The 17,577-nt window shown below is 41.3% G+C and overlaps 1 protein-coding gene across 4 annotated transcripts in view; it reads left to right on the forward strand.

Annotated features, from left to right (window-relative positions):
- Window positions 1-17,577, forward strand: part of SH2B2 (SH2B adaptor protein 2) — a 63,385-nt gene that overhangs the window by 1,079 nt on the left and 44,729 nt on the right. For 2 of the 4 annotated variants that reach the window (XM_025174138.2, XM_007421775.3), the window contains exon 2: window positions 8,183-8,328. The exons of 1 other annotated variant lie outside the window; for it this stretch is intronic. The gene's annotated coding sequence lies outside the window, so the exon portion shown is untranslated. Of the gene's footprint in view, window positions 1-3,326; window positions 3,423-8,182; window positions 8,329-17,577 lie in introns of those variants that run through there. One more of the 4 variants, XM_088152279.1, reaches the window with a different exon arrangement.

Genomic DNA, 17,577 nt, shown 5'->3' on the forward strand with positions numbered 1-17,577 from the left:
GGGGAAGGGAACCCCGCGGAAAAGCGAACGGGGCTTCGCTCCCTCCCCGGCGTTGAGCCTCGTAGCCTTAACAGATACGCGGGTGTGTTGCGTGGCTGCCTTGTGAAGCTCTTGGGCGGGGGGTCCCAGGCTCCCCCCGCCCTGCACATTTCCATCCTCCTTTCGGCTTACCCATTTGCCTTGTTCTCTTCATTTTTGAAGGTTCAGAGCGGATGCTGCCAGCATGCGAGTGTAGGTGGTAGTTAAGCCAGATATTTTGGGGGGAAAGGTGTTCTTATTTTTGCCTGTAATTTATTGCTGGTTCCCCCACCTCTTTGCGTTTGAACAGCAAGTATTTACCTCTGTGGGGGTGAGGGGGAGATTCGCACCCCTCCCTTTCACTTAGCATTAGGATCCCTTACACACACACATGGATACACACACACACACACTTAGCTAGATCAACATTTCCATCTTCCTGGTGGGAAGATGGAATATTCTGTGAATCTGGCAATTCTTGAGAGAAACCCTCTCTTAATGATATCGGGGATCCTGGGACACCTTTGTCCATTCATAATTATATGCAAAAATGCCAGGAAGGGAAACTTGGGGGGGGGTCCCTCTTCGGCCTTCCACTGTGCCTACACCTGTGCCAAAGGCAGGCGTTGGATGTGAACCAGGCTTCAGAAATTGCATTTCTCCCATCTCAGTAGCCGCCTGACTCATAGATGATTCTTTGGCTGCATGGAGGTTGTGAATGGTTCCGGATGGGCTGCACATTTCCACCCCGCCTTCCTTTTTAATCAATGGGCTTCCTTATTAATGACTCGCCCAAGCCACGTGCTGTGCTGCTGACAAGGGTGGTGTGGCTAGATGGAGTGAGCTGGCTGCTTCAGACAACTGGCGAGGGGTGTCGTGAAGGGACACCAGGCTGGGGATGATCTAATTTTATTGGATTATTTTAATTGCCAGAGAGGTACTGGTGGGATTTTCTGCCTCAGGTGCTAAAAGAATTTGCCTTGCTTTGCATCTTGCCTAGGAAGGAAACAATATTCATTTCTCTGCCTGAAACAGCAAAATGGCTTGGCCCCCTCCTTGTAGGTATCTGCTGTCCTGGGCGTATTTTATGCTCTGATCTGATGCAGGGAACCCCTTTATTCAGAGACAGCAACATCTCCTGATCTTTTCCTTTGCCTTCCCACCTCCCTGCTTTTCAACCCACACCTTGCTGCATTATTTATTTCCTAGCAAAAGGCCCATCGATATGATTGGCTGGTATGTGCACGACAGTGCATTGTGCATTGTAAAGACCGTGTGTGTGTGCGTGCGTGCGTGCGTCTCCTTATGTGCTCTGCATGCAAACATCTTCCGTCCAAGGTGGATGTCACTGTAGAACCCTAAGCCCATGCACAGAGATTTCTTTTCCTCCCCAGAAAGGAATCGTGACTTCCTTTAGAGGGAAAAGCCACATTCAGGGATTCTGCTAGGATAGGGGTAAAATTAGCCACTTTAAGAACTGAGTTGGATTCTGTTGATGCATTCCCAGATCTGTTATCTTTGGTTATGCTACTTAGGATCTACATGGAAATAAAATGCTTTAATTCTACTCTAGCTAAAGAAGCCAACTGCGGTGTGTAAAAGAAACAGGATTTTCTGTCCCTTAAACCTGGAGAGATGGTGGTTCGGCAGTGGGAAATTAAGAATGCACAGCTTGTCCTCCTTTTTCTGAACTATAGTAGCCTCGGGATTGCCTAGTGGGAAAAAAGTTGGGCTTGACTTCAGGATCAATGTTTGTTGCATATTGTGGATGGATCATTGATCCTCATTTGAGAAAATATTGATCCCTGTTGGCAAGTGGTTTGCCTTTTGTATTATATTAAAAAAAAAAAAAAAGGACCAAGCAGAAATTGGAAAAGGTATGTGTGTTTTATTAATGTATTAATTGCATGTCTGTGATGCCAAAACTCTCAAGGTGGTTCATGTTGTTGTTGTTCAGTCGTTCAGTCGTGTCCGACTCTTCGTGACCCCATGAACCATATTGCGCTAGGCCTTCCTGTCCTTCACTGCCTCACTGGATTTTCTGAGATTGGTTCCCGCAAACCTTCACCCTAATTTAAATCCTACATCACTCTAGCCACGCTATGTTAGTTGGAAAAGGTGTCACCACACTCCTTTTTTGCCATCCTAGACCAGTGTTTCTCAACCTTAGCAACTTTAAGATGTGTGGACTTCAACTCCCATGGCTGGCTGGGGAATCCTGGGAATTGAAGTCCACACATCTTAGAGTTGCTAAGGTTGAGAAACACTGTCTTATACTAACACAGCTCTCCTCTTACATGTTCCCCCACTCTGCAAGTCTTGTTGCCTGATGCTTTCCTTTGTTGTTGTTCAGTCGTTAAGCCGTGTCTGACTCTTCGTGACCCCATGAACCATATCGTGCCTGTCCTCCACTGCCTCCCTGAGTTTGCTCAGTTTCATGCTCATTGCTTCAGTGATGCTATCTAACCATCTCATCCTCTGCTGTCCCCTTCTCCTTTGGCCTTCAGTCTTTCCCAGCATCAGGGTCTTCTCCAAAGAGTCCAGAGGTGGTTCATAGCAGTAAATAAAAATAAATAAATGAAGGTGGTTCATAGAGTAGCAGTAAACCCATAAACCATTACACTGTATAACACATGACATCCATTCTTAAAAGCAGGAAACAAAAAAGGCAGCGTGCAAGAAAACTCATGTTTTCTAAAAATCTAAGTAGTTGCATCTTAGATCTTACATCAGCAAAATCTTACATCAGCAAAAAGGGTTGTAAGTTTTGTAACTAACTAGATAATGCAGTAATCTAATAATAAAGTGGTTTTCAATTTCTGTATCACCATTGAAAAGTCCATAGCACTCTTCCCCAACACAGCGTCCTCCCAATATGTTAAGACTGCAATTCCCAGAATTCCCCAGCCAATATGGGGGAGGTTAAGCCCCCAGGCACCACTGCTTCTTGGGGTCCTGAGTCTATGTTGCTGCTGTACCATGGGTCAGTTTGGTGCAACTGGAAGAGCCCAAACTCCTAGTTCAGTGATGGCGAACCTATGACATGCGTGTCAAAGGCGGCACGCCACAAAATTTTGGGTGGCATGCCAGCATTCACCAACACCCAACTATTCTCCCTGTTTGAGTTACCAAAGAAACTGAGTTTGTTTTACTTGTCTTTCATTTTTGTAATTATTTGACGTTTCTTTATATAATCCATAGCACCACACGTGATTGGACTGTATTTTTTTCAAATAAATGAATATGTAAAGAATTGTTTCTCTTTTGTTTGGGCAGCGGCGGGGGGGGGGGGTGACGTGCCAGCAGAGTCAAGTCAAGCATTTTCTGAATTTTTGATACGCCGAGCCAAGATGTTTGCCATCACTGTCCTGGTTCCTCATACAAGCATCAGCAATGCAGATCAGGTAAATCCCCTTTTCTACCATCATACAATGAATAGAAGATTTTATATTAGACCAGCCTAATGATTTGGCAGTGTCAGCAAGAAGAGCAGAGGATAATAAGTGGTGTAGTATTTTAGATTACATTGGGGAACAATCAAAAGAAATGCAACAGAAGAGAGAACATAACATACTCATATTCCTCAACTTAGGTCTCCTCATGATTGCATAAATACAGGTACTTTAATCCTGTGTCCCTCCAGGTCAGATTATGAGTTGTGCATGTCAGGATTCTTCTGACGCTCGTTTTAATTTTGTTACCCACTTGTGACCCCCCTTCTTTTCTAGAGGTTCTAGAGGTGTGGTTTTACTGAAAGACCATTTTCATAGAAAATTTAAGGCCCCCACCAGGGGTAGACATAAGGGAACAGCGGCTAAAGATCTAAATTGCTTTCAGGGTTGGCTATTATTCCCTAAAGGGCTCTTTCACCTTCCTGATGCTGCCGCCTACCTTTCTGAGGTAGGCAAGCACAGCCCCAAGTAAGAAAATACTGCAGCTTTCTCTATTTAACACCTTACTTCTGGATATTTGTACAGATTGAGGCTGTGGGACAAGTGCAATGGGGCCGAAAAGAAATGGAGGGGGGTGTAATCAGCAAAGGCAGGGTTTTCAGGCTGTGCAATCTTTTAGTGAAGGAAAAAAAAAGTTCCTGGAAGCCCTGAACAAGAGGTAAAGCTCCAGTGACAGAAAATTGGCTGTGCCTGAATGAAGATTCCCCCCCCCCTTAATATCTCATGAAACTCCATCAAGTTCTTGTAGAAAGCTACAACCTGCTGTCAGAACACCGTATGAAAAACCCTACGCACTAAGGCATGTGCGGTAGGACAGGTGGCCAGAGACCCCCTATCACATTTCAGAGATAAATACAGTGCCATCCTGTGTGTCATTTACAGCAATTAATAAACCTCACAGCCTGGGCACATCGGAAGGCAGTGCTAAGAGTTGTACAAAGAGAAGATCACGCACCTTTTCCAGTGCTTTTCTTTTCTTTTCCCCTTAAGAACCAGACGCATCCATCAGTCTTTCATATAGGAAAGATATCAGACTGGGAACAAGGACCAAATCAACTTTAGGATCAAATTAAATCTATTTATTAAAGAATTTAATAGAGGGAAGTCAGAAATTGTCAGCTGCATTTTTAAGAACAAGACAAGACTGAACATAGGCTTAGTTTTCTCATCTTACCAGCGGCTTTAATCTTGGAGAATATTTATTACAAAGCAATTCCCTGGGACCTCTCTGGGATCTGGTCTTTACTTTCTGCCAACTGCTTAAAGATAAGACGGTTATACCCAACAAGTTTTTTTTAGGAAAGTAAGTAGCTTCCAAGGAAGGAAATAAAAATTAATCTTGAACTATCTGATCAGATGTCTTCTCGGATATTCCCATACTACTGTCAATAGGGCTGTATTCAGGAGCCACTTCTAAAGCAACCATGAAGCCTCAAGAAAACTACCTTTTCTCACATTCTGAAGCCCCACTTTCAAAGGATTTATGCAGCTCAGAAATAACCCTGGGTTGTAATTCAGAGCGGGTCATTCATTTAGTGGAATGTCCTCTCAAGTAGGAAACAGAAGCCTGGATCCATCAGTGGTAGGGGAGGAATCCAGAATGTGCAAATTTCTCAAAGATCTGGAGATAACACTGTGTAACACAGAAGGACAGGCTAACAGGCTTTTGGCCTCGTTCAGCAGGTCTCTTCTTGTGTTAAGCTATATATGGCCAAGCTCTCCTGCAATTCATCTGTGCTGTAGAATGGTCTTTCTTGAGCTGGTGGTACTTAAAGTAGTGGGTGATCCAGTCTACATTGGAGGCACTAATGGTAATGTTTGATGGAAACTGCCAAGCATGGATTGTTTTCCTTTGTTAACCCAGATAATGATGATTTTTGGAGTTCCATGAAGATATTGGCAACCACTACTAGCAAAAAGGAACCTCTTCTATTGGAATCCAGCCCTTAGTAGGTGAAAAAAAATGCTACCCTTTGAATTAGATATGACTTGTAACAGTCATCTGATTTGCTTATTACGCTAAGCCATAATGTGATTTGTTTGGGCTTAGTATGATATGTAGATCCTTCCCATTAAAGCTTAGTGGTATGTGTAAACAAGGCCACTGTGGCTTATTCAATAAACCATGGTTTTAAAAACACCTGTCATACAATTACGTTTGGATATAACTTTGTACATCAGCATTTTAAAAACTCACCCTGTAACAGCTGCAGCATGCAGGAGACAGACCCAAAACAGTGAAACTTGTGCTCCTAGATTTCAGGAGCACAATACTGGAGGATCTAGGGGGCTGCAAAAATGGATCTGGGGGCATGCATGCAAAACTTAGAATTAGAATATATACATTCTAAGTGTCATGTTGAATCCTTTAATCTTGAATAGCCTTCTTTTGGACCAAAAGCCACATTGATTGGCGTGCTGAGGGCAGAAATGTGCAGTGCAAAAATTTAAGTATGCATGTAATTAAAATTAAATGCCAAGTAATTAAATATATCTCATAATTTCCCCTGCTAGCTCATTAAGCAATACATCAAGGTGGCAACTTCTGTAGGCTATTGGAGTGAGCAGAGGCTTGCACCCCTGCTTTGAACAGTTAGAAACAAAATCTCATTGGCTACCTTGTAGCTCATAACAGGGGCCAGGCAAGCCAAGGGGGTGATGCTTCAGAAACGGTGTAGCCTAAGAGCTTCCAAACAGAGGAGCGGTGTTGGAGTTAAATCAATGGACTGATGCAATAGGAATACTGTGGCATGACACCCTTGGAAGGGATTAACCCTTTGCATGGGTGTGTGTCCATGCTCCCTGAGATCTTTCAGAGTCCTACAATGTGCCTTGTTTAATTTGCTGTTTGTTACATTGCTGTTAATTAGTGTAATCTTGCATTTTACATGTTTAATGTAATTGAATTTCCTACTTGGATTCCATTAAGGCAGTGCATCTATAACATGATGCAATGGCAGGATTATATTTCCCTAAAGTTTCTCAGTGTTGCACATATCCTTTCTCCCTTGTGTTTCTGCCCACAGCGGAGACCAAATGTGAGATACCAGAGATTTTTTTCTGAAGAGTGATAGATTTACATTTACCATGCTGCTAAATATCAGTTTTATCACACTTCATTGACTGGATTTCTAGACTACTGTGGACTTAAGTTGGATCAACCTCCATAGACAACTGTGCCTTCCCCTGGGTCCAAAGCTGATTTGAATAAAAATGTATTCATTGCTCCTAGAAGATATGTAGACTTTGCAAGTTAACAAGGTAACAGAATTCAAAGTTGAAGAGTAGCTAGTCCCTGAGAAAGCCCCCTTGCAAAGCTGGTTTTGTACAAAGATGATGCATTTAAGAATATGTTCCAATTTATCTCAAAAAGATGTGTTGGTGAGACACAAGGATGGGGGTGTATTCTCACCCAGGGCATTATAAGGCTATCCCTTAAGTGTGAAGGTAAGAGGAAGTGGGGCTCAATCCCTGAAGTATTGATGAAACTGAATTGTTGATGTAGTTACAAGGGAGTGCAGCTTTAGATGGGTTTACTTTATTTATTTTTTTAATATAACAGTGTTAATTGCTAGGAAGTAAAACAGGATCTGTTCCCCTCTGTTAGTTGAATCAGTCTGTCCCCTGTGCCCTGCTTATGAGTGAGATGCTCCAAAGTCACAAAAGTTCCACAGTTTTACAAGCGGCTTTGTTGAGATTTATTCTGCTGGGCCCAAGAGTTCTCTCTCCTGTTGCAAGATAAATGTCATGCTTAAGGCCTGCCTGTTTCTAGTAATTAGTTTTCAATCTATGCATATTCTGATTTTTAGCTTTTTGGTGGGCTGAAAGGACAAAATCTGTCTGAAGGTTTACATCTTCTCTTTTCCCTAACAAAGCTTACACTTTTTTTTTTTTACAGTATTTATATTGGATGCCCAGGAAACTTATTTTCTGAGCTGCTCACTGTGATAAAATAAGTAGTTGTAGCATCAACATAAATGAACTAAAATGCACGGGAAAGGCAACCAGTGGGATAAAAACTGGGGTTTTAAAATCAAAGACTTGAAAAGCCCAGGAGAACAAAAATGGGAAATGGCCTTATTTTTAGCGTTCTCTAGTGATCTCAGTGTAGCTCCTTTTGTATCAAATTTCACGTTTCTAGGCCATGTGAAAGTCCATTAACATCATAGGCATCTATAAATAAATTTGCACACTCTCGTTCAGAAGTCAGGTTGTGTTTGCGTGGTCTAACAGACTTGATGTGCACTGGATGCAAATTTCCTGTTTTTGCTGCTTTTTCTTTTTCTCTTGCTGGGGGAAAAAATAGAGGGAGGAGGAAGACGAGAAAATTGTCTGGTTTGGGGACCATTATTACTTACTACACAGCTGGACCCATTCCTAATAGGGCAATAGAGAAACAATCTGAGTGGGTTTTATTGCTTCTCTGGACAAATGTTTTCTAAACCTTGAATGACAGACAAACCCTTTAGCCAGTCTGGGCAGGAAGTCAAAACTTGATTTTAGTGGGTGGATGGGAGAGTAAGCAGTTGAATGGGAAGTCATAATACTCACATTAAGCAGTGGGGTGTTTTGGTCGGGGGAGATGGAATGAAAAAGCAGGACCTTAACAACTGCCTTTAACAGGAATGATCATGGACAGCCAGACGGATGCCCTGTTTATGTTACATTCTGTGGATTGTTTCTTAGGCATCTTTCTCCTTTTCTTTTTAAAGCTGTTTTTCAGCAAGGAGATGTGCGGATCCGGCATGGCATGGCCAGAGATAAATGTCGCTTGTATTTTTAATTCTGCTCAACCTGAAGTTCAAAGCATAAATGCTTGGAAATCAAACCTGCTGTAGTAAGACTGGTGACCATCCAAGTAAGTGGCTATTAATAAAGATCACTTAGCATGCTTGGTGTTTTACAACATAAGCTGAGACTCCGCACAAATTGGGAGCTGGACGGTAGACTAGTGCTTGGGGCTGATTTCACACAAGTTGGGAAGGTGGAAACAGTGTGGTTTGGACTGAGCGGTTGTATGAACTGCCATTGTGGCTTGCAGGCCATGGTTTATTCATTTAATATATTGTTGTAATGCTTCCCGTGCAATCATTTCAGAGCCGTTTACGAGATGAAAATCATTAAAGTACAACAATGGCATGAAAATAAATGTCAAATGATAAATATACTGTAAGCACGCATGCATTAAAAGGTGAGGGGAAAGGAGAGGGAAAAGACCCATAATAGTTACAGAGGGCAGGCTTGGGTAAAGAGGTAAATCTTCAGGATGAGCCTCAAAGTTGTATTTTGTGGATGGTAAAGTGAAGAGAACTCCAAAGACCATATCGCATAATAGAGAAAGCCTCTCTCAATGTGATGTAGTTTGGGTATTAAGTATGGCAGGTGTGGATAAGTTTTTTGGCACTCAGGGACCCCACTTTGATCTTTTTGGCCTTCCAGCGTCTGCTGGGGGCACGGGCTTGGTTACCCCTCAAATGGGCAGAGTGGAATTTCTGTCTTCTGTCTGTGGTTGAAGCTTAAAACACCGGTATAAAATCCTAAACATAAAATACAAGGAATTGTCCTGCTTTTTTTGTGAGTTGGGATTTTCCAAGCAATGAAATGTGTCTTTTTAAGCCATGCATTTTGCTTTTTAATCCTCTTATATATGCCAACCCCGCCTCCCCCACCTAAAATTAGCTCTTCTGTATCTAAAGGTGCTCAGGGGGCTGAAAAGGGGGTGCTGGAGAGGAACAAGCAGACTCTGGGTTGCCGTATCTGACTTATGGCTTAGTGTTCTAAACCAGGGTTCCTCAACCTTGGCGACTTGAAGATGTGTGGACTTCAACTCCCAGAATTCCCCAGCCAGCCATGCTGGCTGGGGAATTCTGGGAGTTGAAGTCCACACATCTTCAAGTCGCCACGGTTGAGGAACCCTGTTCTAAACAAATTCAGGCCATTGTAGCTTATTAAACAAACTATGGCTTTGTACAGTATCTAGAGCTACCATATCTGGATTGAAAAAATTTGGATGACCACTAGATGGGAACAAAGAGAACCAAAGAAGTCTTTCCTGTCTTCTGATGATTATTCAGATTTTTGCAGCCCAAACCTGGTAGCACTAGCAATTTATAAATCCAGCCATGCAAAGCTTCCTAGTTCTGTCCCCGGTACTTCTTCTTCAACTTCTGACCACTTCACTTTTCATCCGTTTTGAAATCCATTTAAAAAAAAAAAAAATCCTACATAGGTCTTTCTGAATAGTGACTGGTGAGTGGCTGCTTAGAAAATGATTTATTTCTGGTACATAGTTTAAGCAAGCATCTGCATGGAAAAGGAATTAATTGAAAAGTGTGATTGATTTGATTGTTTATGATGAAAGGCAGAGAGAATTTGGGATGGATACCAGGGTGATGAGAAATTCTGAATGTGAGACAGACCATTATTTGTTAGTGTCCAGAGTGGATCCCCATAAAAATGAACATGAAAGAAAAAGAAAAAAGTAAAAGAAACTAGAATATACCCCTCACCATGGATATTAGCAAGGAATCAGAGATTGAGGTGCTCCAGGTTTCCAGGAGACTCAGTTCTATCTTTCACTTTTGACCAGGCCAAAAAACACAGTCTTTCAAAAGACTGGATGATATTGAATACAGGTAGTCCTCGCTTAGTGACCACAGTTGGGACCAGCAACTCCATCACTAAGTGCCACAGTCATTAAGTGGAAAATCATGTGACCATGATGGGCTTACAACGTCACTTCCCATTTGGCCATTTAGCAAATCACTGTGGTCATTAAGCAAAACATCACGTGACAGTGACTTGTGATTTTACTGCCAGCTTCTCCATTGCCTCTGTTTGTCAGAAGCTGGTTGTGAAGCACCCAAATGGTGATCATGTGAGTGTGGGATGCTGTGACAGCTGTAAATGTGAGATTTGGTTACACGGCTGTTTTTTTTTTTAAACACTGTTGTAACTTTGAATGGTCATTAAATGAGGCAGTCAGCAAAGACTACCCGTACCAGGCGGTACCCTCTCCTGGAACAGCAGAACTCTCATAGTGAAAGCCACTTGGCAATTTGCAAGTTATCTACAGATTAACCTTCCCCAGGTTGAGGAATTATTTTTTTAGAGCCAGGCGCAACGTGCTTCCTTTAGCATTACTACTTTACACAAACCACACTGACGGAATGCATCTGCTCATGGCACTTTGTGGAAATAGAAACCATACAATAGGTATTGTTTTGTTACAGTTCTGTAGGGATCTGCAGAAAAATAACCTACTATTTCTGCTGCAGCATCTCCTAGGAAGGACAGAAGAATAGTATACTAATCTTCTTTCAGACTCCAGCCATACTATCACCAACACAGTAGCCAAATCCTGTGTGGCTACAGTGAAAACATGGCAACAGTTAGTGTAAATGTGACAAATTTGCCAATCTGGGTTCATTTTATTAATTTTAATTTTAATTAATTAATTTTAGTTTTATAAATATTAATTTTATCTTTCTGGTTTTATTTTCTTTCTTACATTAATCCTTGATTGTAATAATAAATTTGATTTGATATGATGCTTAAACTAGAATGAGAGTAGAACAACTGTAGGAAGTGACGATGTGTGTCCTAGAAAAAAAATGTTAGGAAATGGATTACTCTCTCAACAAAATGAGCAGAAAGTGGATGTAAGGAAAGAGAATGTGGGAGCTGCTTGGAACAAAGTAGAATGAAGTATGTTACAGAGCCCACAGAAATGTTTGGAATTGTGCCAGTAGGAGGTATGCAAAAGTGTGCCTGGTCTAATGATGAAATGAAAAAAGTTGTGGAGAAGGGAAAAAAACACGTATAAGAGAATGAGAAGAGAAAAGTGTTGTATAATGTGTGTAGGGAAAAATATATTGGCAAACAATGTCAAAAGAGCAAGGAACATTTAAGATTAAAAGACAGAAAATAGAGAGTGATTTTCTTAGCAACAAGGAATTATTTTGGAAGTGGTGAAGATGTTAAACAAGAAGCCTCCAGCAGAGTGTATGGAATGAAAATAATGAAATTATTTGGGATGAAGCTGAAGTGAGAGAATGCTGAGAAGAGTAATTTTTAAGAGAGTGATATGTAAAAGAGTGGAATTGAATGGAATGATGTAATTGTTAATGCTGATGAAAATATGTATGAAAAGGAACTCATAAATATTATGAAATGTTGAAAAATAGTAAATCTGAAGGTGAGGATGGTATAATAGGAGATAAATTTAAGTGACGATGTGATTTGTTGAATTAGCAGCTGTGCAACGACATTTGTGTGTGAAGACTGCACCTGTGCCTGACAATTGGAGGAATTATGTTATTGTTCTCCAGTAAAGAAAGGTAGCAAGAGCAAATGCAAAAACTACAGAGGGAATAGTTGTTCAACTACAGGTAGTCCTTGACTTACAATCATTCGTTCAGTGGCCGTTCAAAGTTATGACGGTGCTGAACGAATGGTGGTTATGACCGGTCCTTGGAGTTCCGGGCATCCCAGCACCCCCATGGTCACTTGATTGTGATCTGGCTGCTTGGCAACCAGCTCACACTTATGACCAGTTGCATCACCCTGTGATCACATGATCGCCATTTGTGACCTTCCCTATCGGGTTCCCCAGAAAGTCAGTGGGGAAGCCAGTAGGGAAGATTACAAGTTGCTAGGGTAAGTCTCCCCCACCTGTGCACCCCTGCACACCCTCCCCAGCCTTACTGCACCTCCTTCGGACCCCCGTGCACCCTCCCTGAGCCCTTCCATGCCTCCCTCGCTCCCTTCCCTACCTGGCAACAGCCACTTACCTGCCTGCTGGCCTGCTTACGAGCCGCCTGGGACTTGCAACTTCCTGCCAGCTTCCCTCTGACTTGGTTGTGAGAAGCCATCAGGAAATTGCCTCACCTAATGATCGTGGATTCGGAGTGCAGGAATTGCTATCGCTAAGTGATGCGGTCGCGCTTTACAACTGCATCGCTTAGCAATGGAAATTCTGGTTCCAGTTGCCATCATAAGTCAAGGACTATCTGTGTTACACTTGAATAATGCTTCAACACTGAGAAGGGGGCTAGACAAAGATGTATAATATCTGCTTGGTTGGTAAATGAATTACATAACAATTTATCTATTGTTATGGATAAATATATATAAAGTGTGCTTTTGATGAGGTTAGAGGTGCGTCAGTCAGAGGCATGAATATTGCTGTATTTTTGTATGTAGATGATGCTGTCTTGATGGGTGAGAATCTGAATGACTAGCTGCAAATTTTAGCCTGCACGATGCAGTGTGCTATATGAATTTGAAAATTAATGTATCAAAGACCAAGGCTTTTGCTGTTTGTTTGTTTGTCTGTTTGTCAGGAAAATGGAGTGAACAATTGGAAGTTCTACATAAACAGTGAAAAACTAGAGCAAATAGATGAATTTGTGTACCTTGGTAGACTGCGTACTAAAGTTGGGAAAATGGATGGAAAAACCTGTACAGGCATACCTCGTTTTATTGCACTTCACAGATATTGTGTTTTTTTACAAATTGAAGGTTTGTAGCGACCCTGCGCCAAGCAAGTCTGTCAGCGCCATGTTTCCAATAACATTTGCTCACTTTGTGTCTCTGTGTCACTTTTTGGTAATTCTCGCAATATTTCAAACTTTTTCATTATTATTAATCAGATGATGATTAGCTTTTTTAGCAATAAAGTGTTTTTAATTAAGTATGTACATTTTTTTCAACATAATGCTGTTGCACACTTAGTAGACTACATAACTTTTACGTGCACTGGGAAACCAAAACATTCGTATGACTCGCTTTATTGCGATATTCGCTTTATTGCGGTGGCCTGGAACTGAACCCGCAATATTTCCGAGGTATACCTGTAAATGGAAAAAGCAGTGGTAGTATATGGCCTTTTGCAAGAAATAATTTTTTGTTGAAAGAAGCCTAAATGGCTGTGTTTAAGAGCATGCTTCTGCTGTGTTACACAGAAGTGAAAAACATAAATGTAATTTAAATTACATTTAAGTGAATGGGTTAATGTGTGTGGTAGAACAAGTAGCAGTAGGGTCAGGAATGAATGGGTACTGAAGGAATGTGAATTGAATACAAACAGAAGTGACTTAATGCAGAAGTAGTACTTTGAGGTGGTTTGGTCATATGGAGAGAACAATGTGGATTGATTTGCAAAACAGATGCACAAAGGAAGAGTAAAAGGTGAGAGGAAGCTGCTGATTCAGGAGGCTGTAGAGTGCTGAGAAGTTTAGAGAAGAAAAGGCACCCCAGCCTACGGTTGGGTTGGAAACAAGGACAGTTTGCAAGGATCAAAAGGTGTGGGGAGGTATTTTGAATGGTGTTGGTGTAAACTACACGTGGTTAGATTTCCTCTCCTCTCCTGTCCTCTCCTGTCCTCTCCTTTCCACCTGTCTCATGCCTTTAATTTTATTAGCTTACGATTTCTTATGCCTTTTCTACTGTTTACACAATTCTGCTTAATCTGAAAGGGTGTGGCGATTTTGTCTGGATGTTTATATGATTTCTTGGTTTGGACTAAAGTACATTGGGCTGAAAGATACAAATAGAAGAAGGGCCCTACTAGATCGTATGCCTGAGTCCATCTAGACTTTGGGCCCCACAGTGGAAATGATTCTGTCATAATTCCCCCCCCCAATAATATCCCACTTTGAATATTGTAAACATTGTAGGAGGAGAGCCATATTAGTTTGTGGCATCCAAAAATCTGAAGGAATCTGGTAGCACCTATCCAGACTAACAATTTTTTATTAAAAGGCAAATGCATAACCATCTTATCTTCCCCTCCTTTTCCCCCACATCAGTTTAAACCCTACTTCAATTTAAACCGTTTTAATAACATTTCCTAGACTGATTTTTGTGTCCAGTTTTGGGTACCACACTTCAACAAGGAGTCAGAAAAACTGGACCAGATGCAGGGATAGGCAGTGAGGACGCTCAGGGGACTAGAAATGGCATGCTATGAAGAGTCATTATCACCACAGAAAACTAGAAAAGATTTTAAGGGTTCACTTAAGGTATTTACACAACAAATACCTGGTACAGCTATTGACAATAAAATCCCCAATAAGCAAGTAACCTTAATACTATACCAAATACTTACCAAACAAACCTGTGTTATCTTTTATGATTACTTGTTTATTGCCCTAACTTATTATGTTTGAAATAGGCAATGGACTATATTATTCCACTGAATGTTTAGTGATTTTAATGCCCTATTCTGCATTATGATGAATGTTCTCCCCTCTGGTTTTATCTTAATAGGTATACTAGTTTTATTTTATTTTATTGCCTTTTTATCTGAGGATTATATATCTCCTCACATGCCCAATGGTGTAGGGACAATCTTGAGGTTAAAAAGAAGCAGCAGATGCTAGTTTAAATCAAACCAATACATCCAGCAGGACCCCAGATTAGGAAAAGTGAAACTGGAGAGTTTCTAATGTGCATTGCAAACTGATACATAAATAACTGCACACAAGCAGTTTTTCTGTTTCTTTGGGTGGGGATGGCCACTTTCATTACTCCAGTGACACAGCAGTGGTTGTTTAGGCCAGGAGTTGGCAACCTTTTCAAATATTTGGTGTCCATTTTTGCTTTTTAAAAATGAATGGCCCAAATCCTTTTGTTATGGTGTGGTTTCACATGGGACACCAACATTTCACAAGGACTCATGTGAGAATACCAAAATCTGAACTGATAAATCTCACTGTCCTTCCTAGTGGTTCTGGGAACACCTTGGTATTTGCAGGCTTATGTTGCTGGTCCCTGTCAAAGTGATCCATAATGCATTGAGCAAAAAGTTGGCCCTGGCGTCACATTTCAGTTAGGCATCTAATTTATCCCCAAAGGGGCCAGCGATCGTTGCATTTGTGTAGTGTAAATGTGGCTCTCAAGGGAGGCCAGAACTTGTTCCAGTGCTTCGAATGAAATGACTGTTTCATCAATCAATTGTCATGCTGTTGAGTAAGTTATTGGGGACCCTTGATGGGTGCTTTTGTGACAGAGGACCATCATTCTGTTTAGGAGGCCGCATTGAGAACTATTGCAGCAAAAGTTCTGCCCATCTTATTAGCATGCTTCTTGATTAGAACTTGAAACACACAAGGATTTCTTGGTTGGCCAGTTTGGTATAAGTCCAAGAGATGACTGACTAGAAGCAGACCAAAGATGGTGGTTGGAAAAGGCAGGTGTTGCAAATTTCTTTGATAAAACTATGGCAACAGGCCTTAATTCAGCCGAAATGGCTGCTCAAAAAGGCACTATTTGCTCACATTCTTTTTGCCCAATTCTTTACTCCCTTCTCTGGCTTCTTCTCCCTCTTGGGTTTTTTTTTTTTTCCTTCTTAGCTTGGGAAGCAGGGGACAAAAAAAAAAAAAAGGAACAGAAAACCATCTATGGACTGGGCATCTCCATAACAAGGCAAAATTGCAAGAAAAGGCAAAGAAGGCTTTTTCTTGCAATTGCAAAAAAGGCAAGGAAAGAGAAGTATCAGACATGATCAGAGTTGACACAGTGATGTTTGGCATCAACAGCTGATTCTTCCTCTCTCTTTATAGCAGAGCTCTGAGTCATCTGTCAAAATTAGCAAATTTTGGTCAGAGCCCAGACTACCATTTTTTTTGCATGACACTTAATCTGGGGAATCCAATGCCACAGGTTATGCAAAGATGGCTTTGAAGTTGGAGACATTCAGAGAAGAGGATGCATCTTTTAAGTGGGCCTTAGACTTGATGCTGTATGGTTTTCAAGTATATATGCTTAAAAATGGTACTTGCTGAGAATTGTTCTGTCTAGATTTCTGAGAGCCAGAATCCAGATTCTTAGAAGCATTGCAAATTGGAGACATAGGTTCGGATATGTGGACTTGATTTCTCACCAGTGGGTTTTTACTTGCTTTGATTTTTCCAGGTAACTGTACCTGGAGAAAGGCATCCTGGAAGACTCTCAACAGCATGGCTATTCAAGTTTTTGGTGGTGCTGGGATTTGATAGGGCAAAAGAAGAAAATGACGATGATTACTGTATAAGCCATCAAGTCATTTTCAACTTCTGGTGACCACATAGAAGAAAATAAAGAACAAATATCTGTAATACAGATAAACAAAAAGCTGTTGAGCATGAACCCTGGGTTTCATAAGTTGAGATTTGATAGAAAGCTCTTGTCTCTGTGTGCCACACTGCATAGCTTTATCCTTGCCTCTTTCAATACCTTACCTTAGCACCTTCAAAGGGGAAATATGATGAGGGCTGTCTACCACTGAAGCCACCTCTAAGCCTAAGCTTGGAACTGAACAGACCTGTTCTTGAGGAGTTGGAGAGTTGCTGTTCTTGAAACAACAATATATATTTTATTCTGACCTTTGCATGGGCCTCATAATTCTCCTAAATAAATACTCTAAGGGGATACATGAGGACTGCAACCTTTGTTGAGATGTTGCTCCACTCTTCCAAAGAAGGTTGCAGGATTATTTCCTGTCACCCTCACAAATTCCTGGAAACGTCCTAGGTTGAACAAGAGTAAAATTATGTGGTTTTGGAAAGGATGGTGGTTCTAGTAGGTTTAATGGTTTTTAAATGTCTTGAATGTTTTTTTTTCTCTTGCTTTTAGAATTCTGATCCTCAATTGAAAAAAAACAAAAAAGGACTATGACAGTTAAATCTGTACTTCCATGTACCAAGAAGGTTGTACTAAATGCCTCTTGCTTGTCTGGACCACACAGCGGTGAATTGAGCTTCCTTTTTCCCTTTCGTTGGCCATGTAGCAGCAGAAGACTAGACTGGAGTGAGATTTAGCCAGCGGTAGCAGGATTCCGCTCTTCTAAATGTCCAAACCAGTGTTTCTCAACCTTGGCCGCTTGAAGATGTGTGGACTTCAACTCCCAAAATTCCCCAGCCAGCCAGTGCTGGCTGGGGAATTTTGGGAGTTGAGGTCCACACATCTTCAAGCGGCCAAGGTTGAGAAACACTGGTCCAAACTATCCCTGTGGAAAGAGAGAATTTAGCCCTGAATTTTTGCAACGTTTATACTCAACAGAATGAAAAGGAGAGGAGACTAAACTTCCAGCTAATCTTTGCATTTTGATTTTTACTGAAACGGA

This window comes from Python bivittatus, unplaced genomic scaffold (assembly GCF_059951505.1).
Source record: "Python bivittatus isolate LINGU-HERP-01145 unplaced genomic scaffold, Pbiv_v1 ctg000690_np1212, whole genome shotgun sequence".
NCBI classification, from domain to species: domain Eukaryota; kingdom Metazoa; phylum Chordata; class Lepidosauria; order Squamata; family Pythonidae; genus Python; species Python bivittatus.